Source organism: Girardinichthys multiradiatus, chromosome 17 (genome assembly GCF_021462225.1).
Source record: "Girardinichthys multiradiatus isolate DD_20200921_A chromosome 17, DD_fGirMul_XY1, whole genome shotgun sequence".
In the NCBI taxonomy this organism is placed as follows: domain Eukaryota; kingdom Metazoa; phylum Chordata; class Actinopteri; order Cyprinodontiformes; family Goodeidae; genus Girardinichthys; species Girardinichthys multiradiatus.
In genome coordinates, this window is record NC_061809.1 from 20,485,965 (window position 1) to 20,502,929 (window position 16,965).

A 16,965-nucleotide genomic window follows, 5' to 3' on the forward strand; every position below is an offset into this window, starting at 1 on the left:
GAGTTTATCTTGACCTACTAAACATGGACGTGCAATACTTTTCAGCGCCACAAGATGGAGCCATGTCCACTTGTCTTTCTTTATGAAACACTACAGGATAGTAAGCACGCTGTGGCAAATATGAGTTGCAGGGATGTAATTCATATAATTTAGAAGCTCAAATGTTGCAAATAAAAATGTAATTCAAAGCTAAAAAAAAGGAACATCAAGTGTATTTTGATTTAAAACAGCAACAAAATAAATATTTAAACCCGCAAACAATTTTCAGATAATCAGTCACATTCTCCTTCTGGTACATATTTAAATGGCATATTTCCCACAGGATGTAAAAAAGTGCATGTACCTTTTCTACGTATATAGTTTGATTCTGTGGGAATTTCTTGTTTTAACTCAGTAAAATGTGATATCTATAGAATAAGATGTGTTTAAAAATGCATTTACAGGATATATATCTAAAATATTATCCTGTCCCATCTACTGTAATCCTAGAAACTATTTTGAAATTTCAGTCATTTTCTACCGCTTATTCCATTGTGGGTCACGGGGAAGCTGGTGCCTATCTCCAGCAGTCTATGGGCAAGAGGCAGGGTACACCCTGGACAGGTCGCCAGTCCATCACAGGGCAACACACAAACAACCATGCACACACTCATTCAGACACCTAAGGGCAATTCAGAGTGACCAATTAACCTAACAGGCATGTCTTTGGACTGTGGGAGGAAGCCAGAGTACCCGGTGAGAACCCACGCATGCACGGGGAGAACATACAAACTCCATGCAGAAAGACCCCCGGTCAGGAATCAAACCCAGGACCTTCTTGCTGCAAGGCAACAGTGCTACCAAACAGTGCTACCAACTGCGCCACCGTGCAGCCCGTTACATTATTTTGAAATTATGACATAAAATAGTTTATTTTTGTGGAAGCCAATTTATTTATGCAACACACATTATTAAAAAAAACATTACCCCTAACTGCTTGCTGCTCCCCCTTTAGAGGGCAAAACATCCCTTAACCATTGAGGGAATGACACCAATGGACTTTTGAAGGTCTGCTGTGGTATCAGGTACCAGAATATTAGCAGTGCATCCATTAAGTCATGTAAGGTGAGGCCTCCATGGATCAGATTTGTTTTTTTCAGCACATCCCAAAGATGAATGATTGGGGTACTGGTGGTTCAGTTGGTAGAGCGTGCGTACCATGTGCAGAGGCTATAGTCCTTGACGTGGTTGTTCTGGGTTCGATTCCTGATCTCGTGCCAGTGTCTGCATGTCTTCCCCTTCTGTTTCCGGTCCGATTACTGTACAATAAAGGCCACTATGCCAAAAAAAAAAAAAAAAAGAGATGCTTGATTGAGATCCTGGTCATTTCAAGGCCATTTCAGCACCTAAAATTTGTTGGTGCACCTTTTGAACCACTTCTTACTTCTAACAGCATTAACGTCTTTGACAATTTGAGCTGCAGTATGTCATTTCTTTTTCAATTGGACCAAACAGACCATCCATCACTCCAAACCTTCAGCGATGTGCCTTTGCCCCATCATTTTCCACAAACGTGGACCACGTTTGACACATCCTGACCATTGCAGACTGGAAACACCTCACAAGAGCTGCAATTTTGGAGATGCTCTGACTCAGTCGTCTAGTAACCACAATTTGCTCTTGTGAAACTCACTCAAATCCTTATATTTGCCAATTTTCCTGCTTTTAACACAGCAACTTTGAGAATAAAATAATCACTTGATGCCCAACATATCTCACCAATTCTCTTAATCTGTTAGTGGTCATAATGTCATGCCTGCTAGGTGTACTTTCTTGTTTATTCTTGTTCCTGTATACAATATAGTTTTAATCTTCAAATTTTCTTGTATATCTTTGTAAATGGAAGCCAGACTTTGGTATCTTTCAAAGTGGTCTTGAAAATTGTTCCCAAGGGAATCTGAAGAGACTTTCATTGAAAGTTAAAATTTTTCAATCATGAATAATCATTATTTTTTTGAAATCACTTCAACGATTAATTAAGCAAGATGTACCTGTGTTGTATGTATCTACATAAAACAACTAAGCAACTAACCATCTTCTTGAGCACTTTGTTTCTAGCAGATGAATGCACAACACATTATCTGTTCCAAACACCTTTGTTGCATTTTCAGAATATGCAAAGATAAAACCGTTTATTAGGGAGAAAACATGGATGTATTTCTGAAATTAAAATATTGAAAATAAGCACACAAGCGCCACATGAATTAAAAGATTTTGATTTGATCTTGTTTAGAATAGAATAGAATAGAATAGTCTTTATTGTCATTGTACTGGGAGGAACAATGAAATTGAGGAAAGAATAAATACAAAAAGGTTAAAAAAGTCACATTTTTTGAAAGATTAATAAAGCATAAATGCATGCATGCCCCATGTAGACTTCTAAGAAAGTGGCTCTAAGCTTTTTTTTATTGCCATTTACAATTTGAAATTACTGTAGAAACTTTTTTCCGGCTCATGATCGGCCCTGTAATCTATCTGACTTGACAGAAATTTGCAAATTAAAGTAAATTGAACAAAAAGCTTAGTAGAGTGACTTACTGCACCTGCTAAATGGCAAACCAGCCAAATTAACTTTGAAAGCAAGTGTGTTAAAGCTTGTTTGGTGAAAATCAAGCTGGGCTGGCTGCTGCTGTTGGTTTAAAATACAGATTGATGCGAAGGTTTTGGTGAAGAGTGCAGAATTTATTTGTTCTCAAAAAATGGAAAGAGGTTACCTGATTAATAAAAATAATATTGGGTCATTTGGCTTTTATAAATACAGTGTTGTGAAAAAGGATGCACCCCCTTATGTATTCCTTTTTTTTTTATTTTTTGTCTCACTACCATGTTTCAGATCAATAGATTTTTTATATCAGACACAGATAACCTGAGTAAAATGATGATTTGATTTATTAAGAGGAAAAAAGCTAACCAAACCATCCTGGCCTTTTGTGAAAATATAATTGCCATTCTTGTTAAATCATAAATTAAACAACTTTATCCACATATTTTGTGGTCAAACTGTAAAATTTTACTAGCTGTACCCAGGCCTGAATACTGACTGACCAGCAAAATCAAGAGTTCACTGAAGTAGAACATGTCCGACAACATGAAGTGGGCTAAAATATTTAAAAAAGAATGCATCTACAGAAATTTTGTCATTTACTTCAAACAGTCTGGAAAGAGCTACAAAGCCACTTCTAATGATTTGGGGCTCCAGTCAACCACAGTAAGAGCCATTACCCACAAATGGAGAAAACATAGTACAGTGGAGAACAATGGAGAGCCCCAGATGTTGCTAGCCTACCAGAATTATTCCAAAGGGTTACTGGGTCAAAACCACTGCTGAACAAAAATAACATAAAGATCTACAAAGGACACAAATACTTTTATGGAAATATTCTGTGGACCAATGAGACAGAAGTGGAACCTATTGGAAGGCTTGTGTTGCTTTTGCATTTGGCATGAAACTAACACAGCATTTCAGAAACAAAACTCTATACTGACAGTCAAAGTATGGTGGTGGTAGTGTGATAATTTGGAGCTGTTGCAATAATTTAACTTGGATGTGTTGCAATAACTGATCGAATCCTGAATTCTAATTGTTACCAGAAAACCCTGAAGGAGTAAGTCCCAGCATCAGTTTGTGGCCTTAAGCTCAAGTTCTCTTGAGTTATGTATCACCACAATGAGTTGAAGTAAATCAGCATCTCCACCTCTGAATGGCTGAGAAAGAAAACTGAAATTAAGGCATTGGAGTGGCATTCTTAAGTTCCAGATGTAAATCTGATTAAGATGCTGTGAAAAGACCTTAAACTGGTTCATGATTGTAAACTCTCTGGTGTGGAAGAATTAAAACAATTTTTCAAAGAAAAGTTGGCTAAAATTTACTCACAGCAATCCAAAAGAATTATTTCCAGTTATCACAAAGCCTTGATGGAGGTTGTTGTCACCAATGGTGGTTTAACTAGTTATTAGGTTTAAGTAGGAAATACTTTTTCACATAAAATCATCATTTCAAAACTGCATTTTATATTTCTAGTTATCCTTGTGAAATGTTCTAATTTATTTGATTGTGAGTGTTTTAAAAAGCTAAGACAAGTTAAATACTTTTGCAGAGAACTGTATTTGTTTGGGCAACAGAAAAAGTCATGTTTTCATGGCTCAGCCTGATCACTTTTGGGTTTAGCCAGCCATAAAAATCTTCTAGTCCTTAAAAAATATTACCTTTGCCCTTCCCAGGCCCTGTTTCTGTAGTACGTTTCACATCCACAGCCCCTCTCTCATCCTCATCTCATAAATAGCCCCCCACCCGCATTCCTGCCAATTTTCTATACATACCCGCCGAACCCCCTCGAAACTCAACCTCTAAAGAAAAGAAGCTGTGAGACCAGCTCTCCATTTGCTGCCACAGCACCTCATGGCCTTTCCTTTTTGTATTGTTTCAACATGGCCTCCATTATCCAAGCAAAGAGGGAAAGTTGGGAGGGAGGGGAATGCATAGAAGAAAAAGAGGGAAGAGAGGGGGAAATATGTCCACTTCACTATGTTATGTAGTGTCCACCCACATTAGGGTGTGGAAATTCCACTGCAGCTTCCTGCTTTCTCTCAGTCTTTTCCTTTTTTACTTTTGCCCTGCATCACGCGTTCTCCAGACGTTTGACGTGCACAATGAAATCATCACAACTGCATTTGAGCTGTCCAGGCACTGCAGCATTTAAATGGCTTTGTATTTGGCAAGTATGGTTTTTGAGGTTAAAGCAAGGAAATGCAAACTGTAGTTAGTAGAGAAAGTGTAACTAGATCCAACTATAGGATTTGGAAAAATTGTGGTGTTTCGTGCTTGAAGGGTGTAACAAAATATAATAAATCAGAAATAAAACTTATGTGGGGCCTGCCCTTTTACAAAGTTTAAAGTTACAAAATTCTTTAGTAGCAACAACTGCAGTGGGTTCTTGCTTTGTTATTTTTTTATTTATAATAAATGTTCATATTCAACATGGTGAAAAGACAAAGGTGAATTTATTTTGTTTTTAAACCATCAAAAGACTGAATGAATTTTATTTGGCGATATTGCTACCACAGACATCAGTGCTCTGCCTTTTAAGTTAAATAAAACAGAAATCTGGAGGTAATTTTCGACCAGGAGTTTAGCTTTGATATACAAATCAACTCTGTAGTCAAATCTAGCTTTTATCATCTGTGTTTGTTGACTAAAGTAAAATCTTTTGTATATCGCACTGACTTAGAGAAGGCCAATCATGCTTTCTTAAGTTCTAGACTTGATTACTGTAGTGGACTTTATGTTGGTGTCCATCAGTCTTCCCTAAGAAAACTTCAGCTTGTCCAGAATGCAGCTTCCCGTCTTCTAACCAACACCTCCAAACGTGAGCATATTACTTCTTTGCACTGGCTTCCTGTTCATCTTAAGGTTTGTTTTTAAAGTGTTAAATGGATTAGCTCCACCCTATTTATCTGAACTTTTAAGTCTTTCTGTACATGGAAGATCTCCGAGGTCATCAAGTTACCTTTTATTAGATGTCCCAAAAACCAGGTTAAAGCACTGGGGTGACCGGGCCTTTTCAGTGGCAGCACCCGACTCTGGAACAACCTCCATTTAGATCTTCGTTAAACTTCTGACCAGAGAATCTTTAAGTCTAAGCTTAGACTTAGCTTTTTAGACAGGCTTTTAATGGAATGACATCTTCCTTATTTTCCTTATTTTATTGTTGTTCTTGTGTATTTGTTGTGGTGTAACTTTTACTGTAAAGTGCTTCAGTCACCTTAGGTAATTGTTGTTAAGTGCTATATAAATTAATAAATCAATCAGTTAAATCAATATTCATATTCTTAGAACCTTTCCACATTTGGTCACATTACGACAACAAACTTCAATGTATTTTGGGGCGATTTTATGTGATGGACTAGCACAAAGTAATGGATAATTAAGTGTAAGGAAAAATGTTAGATGCTCACATTCTATTTTCATTCATGAAAATGTTGAGTATTGGTATTCAGCCACCTAGAGGTTGTATTTTAAGCTCAGTCAACTTGGAACGGGAGCATCTGTGAACAGCAAAGTCCCAGTGTGACCACAGATTCTCAGTAAGATTTTGTTGATGCCTTTATGTTGGTTTTCCACCAGCATTTTACATGAAGGTCAGAACTTTGTAGGTTTGTCATACTGTTTCCATTTTTAAATGTTGTATTAAACAGGGCTTTGTGATGTGTTCAGAGTTTGGGATAGTGTTTTATAACTGAACCCTGCTTTAAAACCCCAAATAACTTTATCACCTATTTGTCTGCTGTGTGCCTTGGCCTTCATGATGCCATTTGTTTTCCAACATACCTCTGAAGCCTTCATTGAACAGTCATTATTTATACTGAGATTAAGTAACACACAAGTGGCCTCTAACTAATAACTAGGAAACGGCTGAAGGCAATCGTTTGTCTGCTCTAGATTTTATTAAGGGATGTTAAAATAAATGGGTCACAATTCAAATGCAAACTACACTTTCAGACTTTTATTTGTAAAACATTTTTAAAATCAAATATCAATTTCCTTCCACATTCCAATTATGTGCTATGTGTTGGTCTAACACATAAATACAATAAACTTATGCAATAAATTAGAAAACAATATTTATTAAAGTTTCTGGTTCTAATGTAAAAAAGGTTCAAACGTTCAACGGTCAAGCCTAATTTTTTGTTTCCAAGTTCCCTTGTCCTCAAGCCCTTGGATTCCTAGGGATTTCTGGTTTCTGTGCACTATCACCTCGTCCTCCAGTTATCTTCAACCCACTCCAAGCTCTCCATAATCCCTGGAAGAACCATATCCAAGGTTGTAGCTCCTTCCACCTGTAAGTTTCCTATGCCCACCCGCTCACCTGTCAAACTCTGGCACAAACACCACCACTCACCTCTGAACCGAGTTCTCCTCCTCTCTGTAAGCCAGCTCAACTCTTATTATGAAGCATAACCTCCATCATTCCAGTCATCTTATTAACATCTCTTCTTCTCCTTCCCTCAGACAAATGGACTCTGCCGGAAACAGTCATCAGTACCTAATAAATGTCAGAACACCGTGGTCTCTGAGTGGTTTCTGCATGTGGGTCAAAAAGCTAACCATGAACATGACACCTCTGGCTGGCCCTATACTTATGCCTACAATTATCTCAGACAAATATATTGTCTCTGTATCTTTTCAAGATACCCCCATACTTGAATATCTTATTGTGTTTTTTCTTTCAAGGCTGTTGCATATTTATTACGCCTTTGTATATCATCTCTGTTAGAAGATAATATTCTACAGTTGTCAGATTGTAGAACATAGTGTTTTGTAAATAAAAATGACCACGCCACACCATGAAGTAATCTAACCCAGATAGAACTACAACATTTTAGACAGCCCTATGTTTGTTATTCCTTAATTCACTCATGCGTGCATGCAGATCTATGTTAGACAAACCAAAGTAAACTCACATAACAAAACTGAATATTGAAAGCATCTATTCATAATTTATTTCCAGACATCTTTCCCCGCATTTTTTTTTTTACTTTTTACATTTTGAACCTTGTTCTCTCAGTTAATTTCTTCTTTATTAGCATGTTATAAATTCACATTTATAACATGATTATAGACATTAATCATTTGCAGCTAATGTGTGACAATTTTTATTAGAGAGAGAAGCTTGTTTGTTATCTCATTCAATCTTGCTGATTGGTCTAAAAGCTTTTAGAACCCTTTTGTCTGGGGATGATGTAATAAACATATTTATTGATTACAAATAGAATACATTTCATAGGACATTAATCCTGTTTTTAATTGTCTTGTGTTCCTACACTGTCTGTAATAGTTTTCGTTTTATTAGAGAAAAACAGTTCATTGATATGTAGGTTATGGTTGAATAAAATCATTCTGTAGTCGGAAAAATATACACAAAAATGTGCTTTCTGTAAAGTAAGCACAAGCTGAAAATAGAACAATTATTTTAGGGAATTGTGAGATCTTATATCATTTTAATATTAAAAAAAAGCTAAACTAAATGTACTCAAAACTAGGTCTGTGCACATGGTGGAGCCAATAAACAATTGTCAGTGTTTATTATTAGCTCCGTATTTTTTTTAGAGAAACTCTCTTTGAATCTCACAATCACCCATTGTCTTGGACTTTCCGTCAGCTGAAGCCAGCAGCCTTTTTCAAGAAGCGAGGACAGTCACACAAATGCAACACGCTGAACTCTTGCTGCCCTGAAGACGCCAGCAAGACTCGAGAACACACAAAACACAGTGAAGTACAGAGCCTTTTGTCACAGTGATAAGGAATGTGTGTGACAGCAGACTGCTCGCTATCTCCAGCCTATTTGGTTGAGACGCAGGGTACACCCTGGACAGGTCGCCAGTCCATTGCAGGGCAACACAGAGACACACAGAAAAAACACACATACACAAACACGCGCGCGCACACACACACACACACACACACACACACACACACTTGTATCTAAAGGCAGTTTGGAGTAACCAGGATTGAGTACCCTGCTTCACAGGAAGGCTCTTTTAATCAGCTAGTGGACATAACATTTTTCATTTTTATTTTCAAAGAGTTCCCAAAATGATAAATAAAATCCAATCATGAGAACTGTATGAGCACAAGTTTTGATTTCCATAACTGTTATGTATCTAGATTTGTATTTCACTCATTTTTAAATAAATGCCTAAAAACAAAGAAAAAATAGCATGTCATACAATTGAAATATTTATTGTATCTTATATTTATTGTATTAGAGTTTTGTCAAAATCTTTTGTCAGAATCTTTTGTTGCCAAAAATTCAAACGGAACTCAACAGAAGCAATTTGAGCATTATGCATAAATGCACACTAAAAGACATGCACCACTGTTGCTATAATAAAGCTGTCCCCAGGCCCATCTCATAGCTTAAATATGTATGTCTGTTCTAAACTTAACCTCACGTGTGTCATTACTCTTTGCTATGGAGCAATGTCTGAAATCTGAGCAAATATCTCTAAAATATGAATATAATTTCCTTTAAAACATGTTCTGCATCCTGTCATATTGGGCTTGCTACCTACTTGGCTGAATAAAGAATAGGAGAAAAAGAATTCCTAACGACACCATCTAGGCTGTCTTACTCTCAGACGTCAGAACAATTTGCAAGAAATTCAATTATTTGATATAGAAATCCAATACATTTGAGTAAAAGTGCTCAAACAGGGGAAATGAGTTTTCAATACGACTGAACTAAAATAAAGGTGATAAGAATAGAAAGGAGAGTCAAGGTGAAACATGTTATCAAGGCAATCTTCCCTGAGCTGGTGGGACCAAGTCAGGCTGAGGAGGGGTCTTCAGCACTGCTGGGAGCACCCAGGCCCTGCTCAGGAAATTATGTTTCCTTACTTTGCTGATTGTTTCTATATTTGAAATTCCTAGGGATCATTTAACCAATGATGTGAAGACTATTTTGCTAAACATTTTGCAGAGTAACACCCTTTCTCTCCACTCTTTAGATGTCATCAGAGATAAGTTTTTTCTTTGATTTCAGCACAATGCTTCAAAGTGTGCCAAGGTTCAGTTGCTTCTTACATTGTATGTACTTTCTTGATAATCTGCCTTCATAGTTGAATAAAATTATAAATGAATAAGATTCTGGTATGTAAAGGATAAAATTAAATATACAAGCCTTATCATAACAAACTGTATGTATATAACATTGATTAACATCAGCTATAAAGATGTCTACAGGACATCCGCAAAGATAAATCTTTGGATAATTGTTTTTAATCTTTATATCAATTATCTTTAACCTGTATATTATAATTGTTACATTGTCTTGTACATATACATCATGTAACCAGTATGACGCATACTGAGCACTGCAGTTTTACAACCTAATATGTCTAGAAGAGTCAGTATGGTTTAATCATGTAGTTCAACCATTAAGAAATATTTATTTGAATCAGGGGAGATAAAGGAACTAGTTTTCAAATACAAGTATCTTGGAGTTGTTCTTGACTTAAAATTGACGAATTACAAATGTTACATTTAAATTATGCTTTTATCTCCAGTATTTCTTAACATTATTCTGATAGCATGAAGATGCCAAGATCTATGCACGCTCCATTTTTAAATGATTAAGCTTTAACCATTTAATAACTTGATGAACCAAGCCATTTAATCTGTCTAGTTCCATTTTTTTTTACATTGTGAAAAGTCAATATCATGCGCTGTTCGTTCTATACTGTATGTTATAAAAAAACAACAAACAGCTGCATGCAAAGGTCAGCTGCTTTGTGGTTGAGGATAGGTGCTCACGAATGTGTAGACTTTACATTTCATTTTCAGAAAGCTTGCTTGTATAAGCCAACGTTGTCCTAACTGTGTTCCCCGGTGTCCATGGATGTGGGTGATCTTTGGTAATGAACAATTTGCTCAGTGAGGTGTGACCGCAGGCATTTTGAAGGGAGCCATGCAGTGAGTGAGAGAGACCAACAGGGGGAGAGTGAGAGAGAGCGAGAGAGAGAGAGAGAGCAAGTGGGAGGGAGGGAGGGAGGGAGGGAGGGAGACTGGAACTGTACTCCACACAGGCAAACCCACAGAGGCTCGCAATAAACCGTCTAGCCTGCAGCACACACTCTCTCTAACACCGGATTCTCCATCTTACTATATACATTTGCAGGTAAGTATCTGACATTCTCTTGTCTACATAAATGTCTCTGTTCAACTGTGAATGTTTAATTTAGTAGGCTTGTCTTCAAGGATGTGGAATGTATAGGTTTGACTCATACTGAAGCTTGTAGATGCACACTGAGGAACAAAACATAGCTGCAATAATACTGCAGGTAAACACTCACAAACTCACTGTATTTCCTCGCAAATGTAAGAAAGTCATCAGTGTATTGAGATTTAAATACATTGTAAACTGGTAAGAGTAAACAGTTTCTATAAGCTATCAATGAATGTTTATGAGAGTCTCCTTTTCAGTGTGACATTGGGGAAAAAAATCACGGTAACATCTCTCATTTGCATGTAAATCCATAGTTAGGGTGTATCCATGACTGCTCATCCTATTTACAGCGAAGGATACAAGGAGTATCTGCAAGCATGTGCATCTGTTTTGATGTCACTGAAGTAGGAAACATTCTTGCCGAGATGAATTGGTTGAGAACAATTTCCACACCTCTCCAAATGCAGCAGCAGTTTCCAAATGGTTCTCAAATCTGTGGGATTAGCGCAACGTCTTTGGCTTCGGCTGTCACCATGGCGAAGGCAGCCAGTGGAACGTCTGTGCTAGAAAGCATCCGTTAAAATAAGCGGGTTTGGTGCATTTATTAGAGCTTGGATTAACACAAGTGACTACCCCGACCAATTATTGTCACACTCAAGCTGTGTTTGAGAGTTTATTTTAAAGTGTTGGAATACATTATGCACCAAATTAATAACAAAGAATCCAAAGCATCTTGTTCTGGTTCTCTGTATGTACGAACTGGACCTGCAAGAACACGTGCAAAGGATTAGAAAAGCAAGAAATTAATCTTGTTTGTAAATAGAGGGTGTCAGGATGTCGTTTGGTTGTAAAGCCAACTGTGGTTAATCACCTGTCGGAGTCCAACTTGTGATGCAGCTCTTTCAGAAATAATTTTGTCTTATTTTTCTTTTCTGTTAAGCAAGAAAGCAGCTCTCATTAGGGTCAATAATGTCCAGGGACTATTGACTGCAGCTGGTTGCATAATTCAATCTGGGGGGGTCTGCTGCAGCTCATGAATTGATTATGGGACCTCTGATGTGGAAGATAAAGTTGAAAATGATTATAACTAGAGCTTGGTCAAGACTGGATTCTGACCCAACTAAAGACTACATATTATATTGTTTGTTGAGTAATAATGAAAATGGGTAATGTTAACTAAAGTACAAAATTTTACATTTTACAAACTTAAAATTTAAACAGTTGCACTCAGCAACATGCCAAAATGTAAACATATTATTAAGAATTATGAGATTATTATTGCAACCTTCTCTCAAAATTTTCAAATAATAATCCTGCTAATACCACTGCTGCTGCTACTACTACTACAACTACTACTACACCTTCTACTACTGGTAATACTACTACTACTACTAATAATAATAATTATTATTATAGTTTAAAATGTGACTAATCTACCATAGGACATTTGTCAGACGTGAGGACAGCATACATCCATGTGTTCAAACAATGATAATGTTGTTGTTTTTTTTAAAGCTTTCGATAAAGGTGTATTGGGGTTTTTCTTAGACACTCCTAAAATCTTAACTGGCAGTTAGATTTGTGTTGCTGAAAAGCCATCAACCTTGTTGGTTAAGACATGTCTTTTTATTGAACCAGTGCAACATCAGAACCCAAAAACAGTGATTATGGTGCTTTGCATTAGACTACTTCTTAGCCTTTAGCAACTTTGAATCAGTTTCATATTGTAAACAAAAAAAGCTGGCCTAGCATTATAGAGAGCTTAAAGAGATAGCATAGACGTTTTTGAATTATGCTAAAAGGTTATAAGTTATTAAAATGTTACCTTCTCTAGATAACTCTTCTGTCATCTTTATTCAGTATGAACCGATATTAGTTGGTCTAAGAGGCTGAAGCTAATGGCTACTCTAAGAGGGGCCAAGACCAAACCAGATCATCATATAGCAACTCTGGCCTCAAAAACATCAAAGCAGTTTATGCAAACACCATTTAATTATCTTTTAAACCACTGTCATGTTTGCATTGGACAGTTATTTATAGAGAAACAGATGATTATTTACAAGAGACATTTCATACTGTCTATCCACCATTTTATACCCATGAGGGAGACATTTGTACCCATGTTGATAACTTATGGTTTAAAGCAATCTACTTGGTCTTTTCCAAAGCAATCTTGCAAATACATATACAGAAATACAGGTATGTCCCCAGCCAACATGTGTAAGTGGACACCTTCAGGATAGGTAGGTTGACTGTAGCTTACAATGAACTTCCTATATTAAACCCTCATGAAATGCCTAAAAACAGCCTATTTTGGGAAGAGCAGTGTAATTTATCTGTATGTCTAATTGGGTCACAAATGGGTGTTAGGAAAATCAGCTGAAATCAAGCAACACATCTTAGAACCATATAGACTCCTCTTTTGAATCCAGAGTTGTGCTGTATCCAACCTATATGAGCAATCAGCATTGTCCCCATATCATATGAAAATGTACAGGTCCTTCTCAAAATATTAGCATATTGTGATAAAGTTAATTATTTTCCATAATGTCATGATGAAAATTTTACATTCATATATTTTAGATTCATTGCACACTAACTGAAATATTTCAGGTCTTTTATTGTCTTAATACGGATGATTTTGGCATACAGCTCATGAAAACCCAAAATTCCTATCTCACAAAATTAGCATCTTTCATCCGACCAGTAAAAGAAAAGTGTTTTTAATACAAAAAACGTCAACCTTCAAATAATCATGTACAGTTATGCACTTAATACTTGGTCAGGAATCCTTTTGCAGAAATGACTGCTTCAATGCGGCGTGGCATGGAGGCAATCAGCCTGTGGCACTGCTGAGGTCTTATGGAGGCCCAGGATGCTTCGATAGCGGCCTTTAGCTCATCCAGAGTGTTGGGTCTTGAGTCTCTCAACGTTCTCTTCACAATATCCCACAGTTTCTCTATGGGGTTCAGGTCAGGAGAGTTGGCAGGCCAATTGAGCTCAGTGATACCATGGTCCGTAAACCATTTACCAGTGGTTTTGGCACTGTGAGCAGGTGCCAGGTCGTGCTGAAAAATGAAATCTTCATCTCCATAAAGCTTTTCAGCAGATGGAAGCATGAAGTGCTCCAAAATCTCCTGATAGCTAGCTGCATTGACCCTGCCCTTGATAAAACACAGTGGACCAACACCAGCAGCTGACACGGCACCCCAGACCATCACTGACTGTGGGTACTTGACACTGGACCTCTGGCATTTTGGCATTTCCTTCTCCCCAGTCTTCCTCCAGACTCTGGCACCTTGATTTCTGAATGACATGCAGAATTTGCTTTCATCCGAAAAAAGTACTTTGGACCACTGAGCAACAGTCCAGTGCTGCTTCTCTGTAGCCCAGGTCTGGGGAATGCGGCACCTGTAGCCCATTTCTTGCACACGCCTGTGCACGGTGGCTCTGGATGTTTCTACTCCAGACTCAGTCCACTGCTTCCGCAGGTCACCCAAGGTCTGGAATCGGCCCTTCTCCACAATCTTCCTCAGGGTCCGGTCACCTCTTCTCGTTGTGCAGCGTTTTCTGCCACACTTTTTCCTTCCCACAGACTTCCCACTGAGGTGCCTTGATACAGCACTGTGGGAACAGCCTATTCGTTCAGAAATGTCTTTCTGTGTCTTACCCTCTTGCTTGAGGGTGTCAATAGTGGCCTTCTGGACAGCAGTCAGGTCGGCAGTCTTACCCATGATTGGGGTTTTGAGTGATGAACCAGGCTGGGAGTTTTAAAGGTCTCAGGAATCTTTTGCAGGTGTTTAGAGTTAACTCGTTGATTCAGATGATTAGGTTCATAGCTCGTTTAGAGACCCTTTTAATGATATGCTAATTTTGTGAGATAGGAATTTTGGGTTTTCATGAGCTGTATGCCAAAATCATCTGTATTAAGACAATAAAAGACCTGAAATATTTCAGTTAGTGTGCAATGAATCTAAAATATATAAATGTTAAATTTTCATCATGACATTATGGAAAATAATGAACTTCATCACAATATGCTAATATTTTGAGAAGGACCTGTATATGGGTTAAGTATGGAGGTAAGAATGGACATACAGCAATACTTGGGAGTACAGTTTGGCAAAGGGGCAAATTACAGTAGCTCAAACACAAGCAGCAGAAAAGATTAAACTAGTAGCATATAACTGTAAAAATATCAATATAACTATCAAACTGAGAATTACCCTTTGTATGTTTACAACTATAAGGATGGGCCATTTGTTTAAATTATAAACACATTTAGATTTTACACTGTACACAATTTTAAAATCTTTAAATCAGCTTTTACATAACTGTTCTGAAGTTAATTTAGATGATCAAAGGTATAAAATCTATGTTTCGGGTAGAAGCTCAAGCATCCCTAGGGATCCTAAGTGATTTGTTGGTTCACCCAAATCTTTTTCTAAACATAGTGGGTAAAACATAAAATCAGTAGTAGTAGTAAAGCTGTTACTCAATAGGAAGCACAATGACTCATTCTGAAGTGCAAAACTGATCGGGAATGTCCTATCTAATCAATGTTTATGGTAATGTCTGAGCAATAAATAGGGCAATGTGTTGTTGTTTACAGAGACATTAGCCAAGACGTTTAAAATTCAGTGGGGAAAATTCAGAGGTATATGTTTTATATTTTTGGTTAGGTAAAGAACTTCAGAAAAAAATCAGGTTGTACATTTTACTTGACATCTATTTTTTACCATTTTGTCTTGCAAATAAATGCCTAACACTCAACTAAAACTCTTCCTTTATACCACTTGACATAAAATAACTCCCAGCAAGTTGAAAAGAGCCAGTGACTTTGAATATCTGCAAAACTGAAATCTGGAAAAGGCCACTAGATGGAAGACCATGAAGTTAAAGAGCTTTACTTAAAAACATCCAAGACCATGAAGGAAAAAACATGTGTGCCCACATGCAAGAGCACTTACATATAACCATGGAAATAATACTAGACTGAAAAGCAGTGCTTGTAAATATGCACACCCACACATGCAGGAAGAAAAGACAACTATCACCCACAGCAGTAACTATTTGCAGGAAGGTGAATAACTTCATTATTCTGCATCGTGTCACTAATATAGAGACTTCACCATGCTTACAATAGTTTTGTTAAAAAGTAACGACATTGGCAACTGTCAGTTCACCTCACTTTGTGGCTCCATGGGTTGTAGAGCCTCTATTTTAGCCAATCAGTCAAGACAAACAGCTCTAATTCCAACAGTGTTTCTCTATTTCATATCATGCTTTACAGCCTTTTTTATTCTAATTTTTGCTATGTGATCATTTTTACCCTTTTAAATAAGTTTAATTGCAACAGTAATATTATGATCCACAAAAGGCTTGCAAAGGCAAAACCCTGACGTCAGATCAGTACAACAAAAAGGAAATTTCCATAGATAAGTAACTACAGTAACTTGAGGGCAGATTAAGATGGTTGCTTGCGCTCAGAAAGTGAATCGAGTAAGGAGTTCTCATAAACACACAGAGACTAATAAACAAATATGAATATGATGCTGCTGCAGAGTTTGTCTAATGCACTGATAAGGCCACAATAGAAAAATAACATGGTGGGTTTGGGTTTTTGTCTCTCCTATGCTGCCCTTATTGTTTGCTCTGTGCACCCCTGCTTCATTGAATGCAGCACAGTATCAAAGCCATCCTTCCATCTGTGGCAATTTATCAAAATGGCAGCAAAAAAACAGAAGGCAGTTGTTAATTTCCCAACAGACACTTATTATACCTTTGTTCCATTTTGTTCTGTTGCCCGTCAGCCCACGACTTAACAAGGCATGAGTCAGATGTGGTGGCTGATTACTGGTAAGCCTCTAATAAGGAAACTGTGTTGACTTGTTTGTTCATTACTCATAAAATTATGGATATGGCAAAAAAAAAAAAACTGATGATTTATGACAACAAATATATGGGTTTATAATTATTAGATTACACTGCAATATCTTTTAACTCCAAAACCACTACTATTGTTGCTTGGTTAAATGTCTAATATCACCATTCCTTTTTTTTGGTAGATTTTAGAAGCATTTTTGGGCACACTGCAAGAGTATAGGCTGATAGGTTTGCTTCCAAGAGATATCCAGATGTGTTCATTTTCTTGACAGAAAGCTTGATACCTGTGCAGGTTAGACCCTTCCAAGGCTGCCGT

General features: G+C 37.3%; 1 protein-coding gene across 1 annotated transcript in view; it reads left to right on the forward strand.

Moving 5' to 3' along the window:
- The first annotated feature begins 10,608 nt into the window (after positions 1–10,608).
- The window catches only part of prrt4b (proline rich transmembrane protein 4b), a 44,213-nt gene continuing 37,856 nt past the window's right edge, over positions 10,609–16,965 (forward strand). Inside the window, exon 1 of the mRNA XM_047389426.1 lies at positions 10,609–10,715. The gene's annotated coding sequence lies outside the window, so the exon portion shown is untranslated. The remainder of the gene's footprint in view (positions 10,716–16,965) is intronic.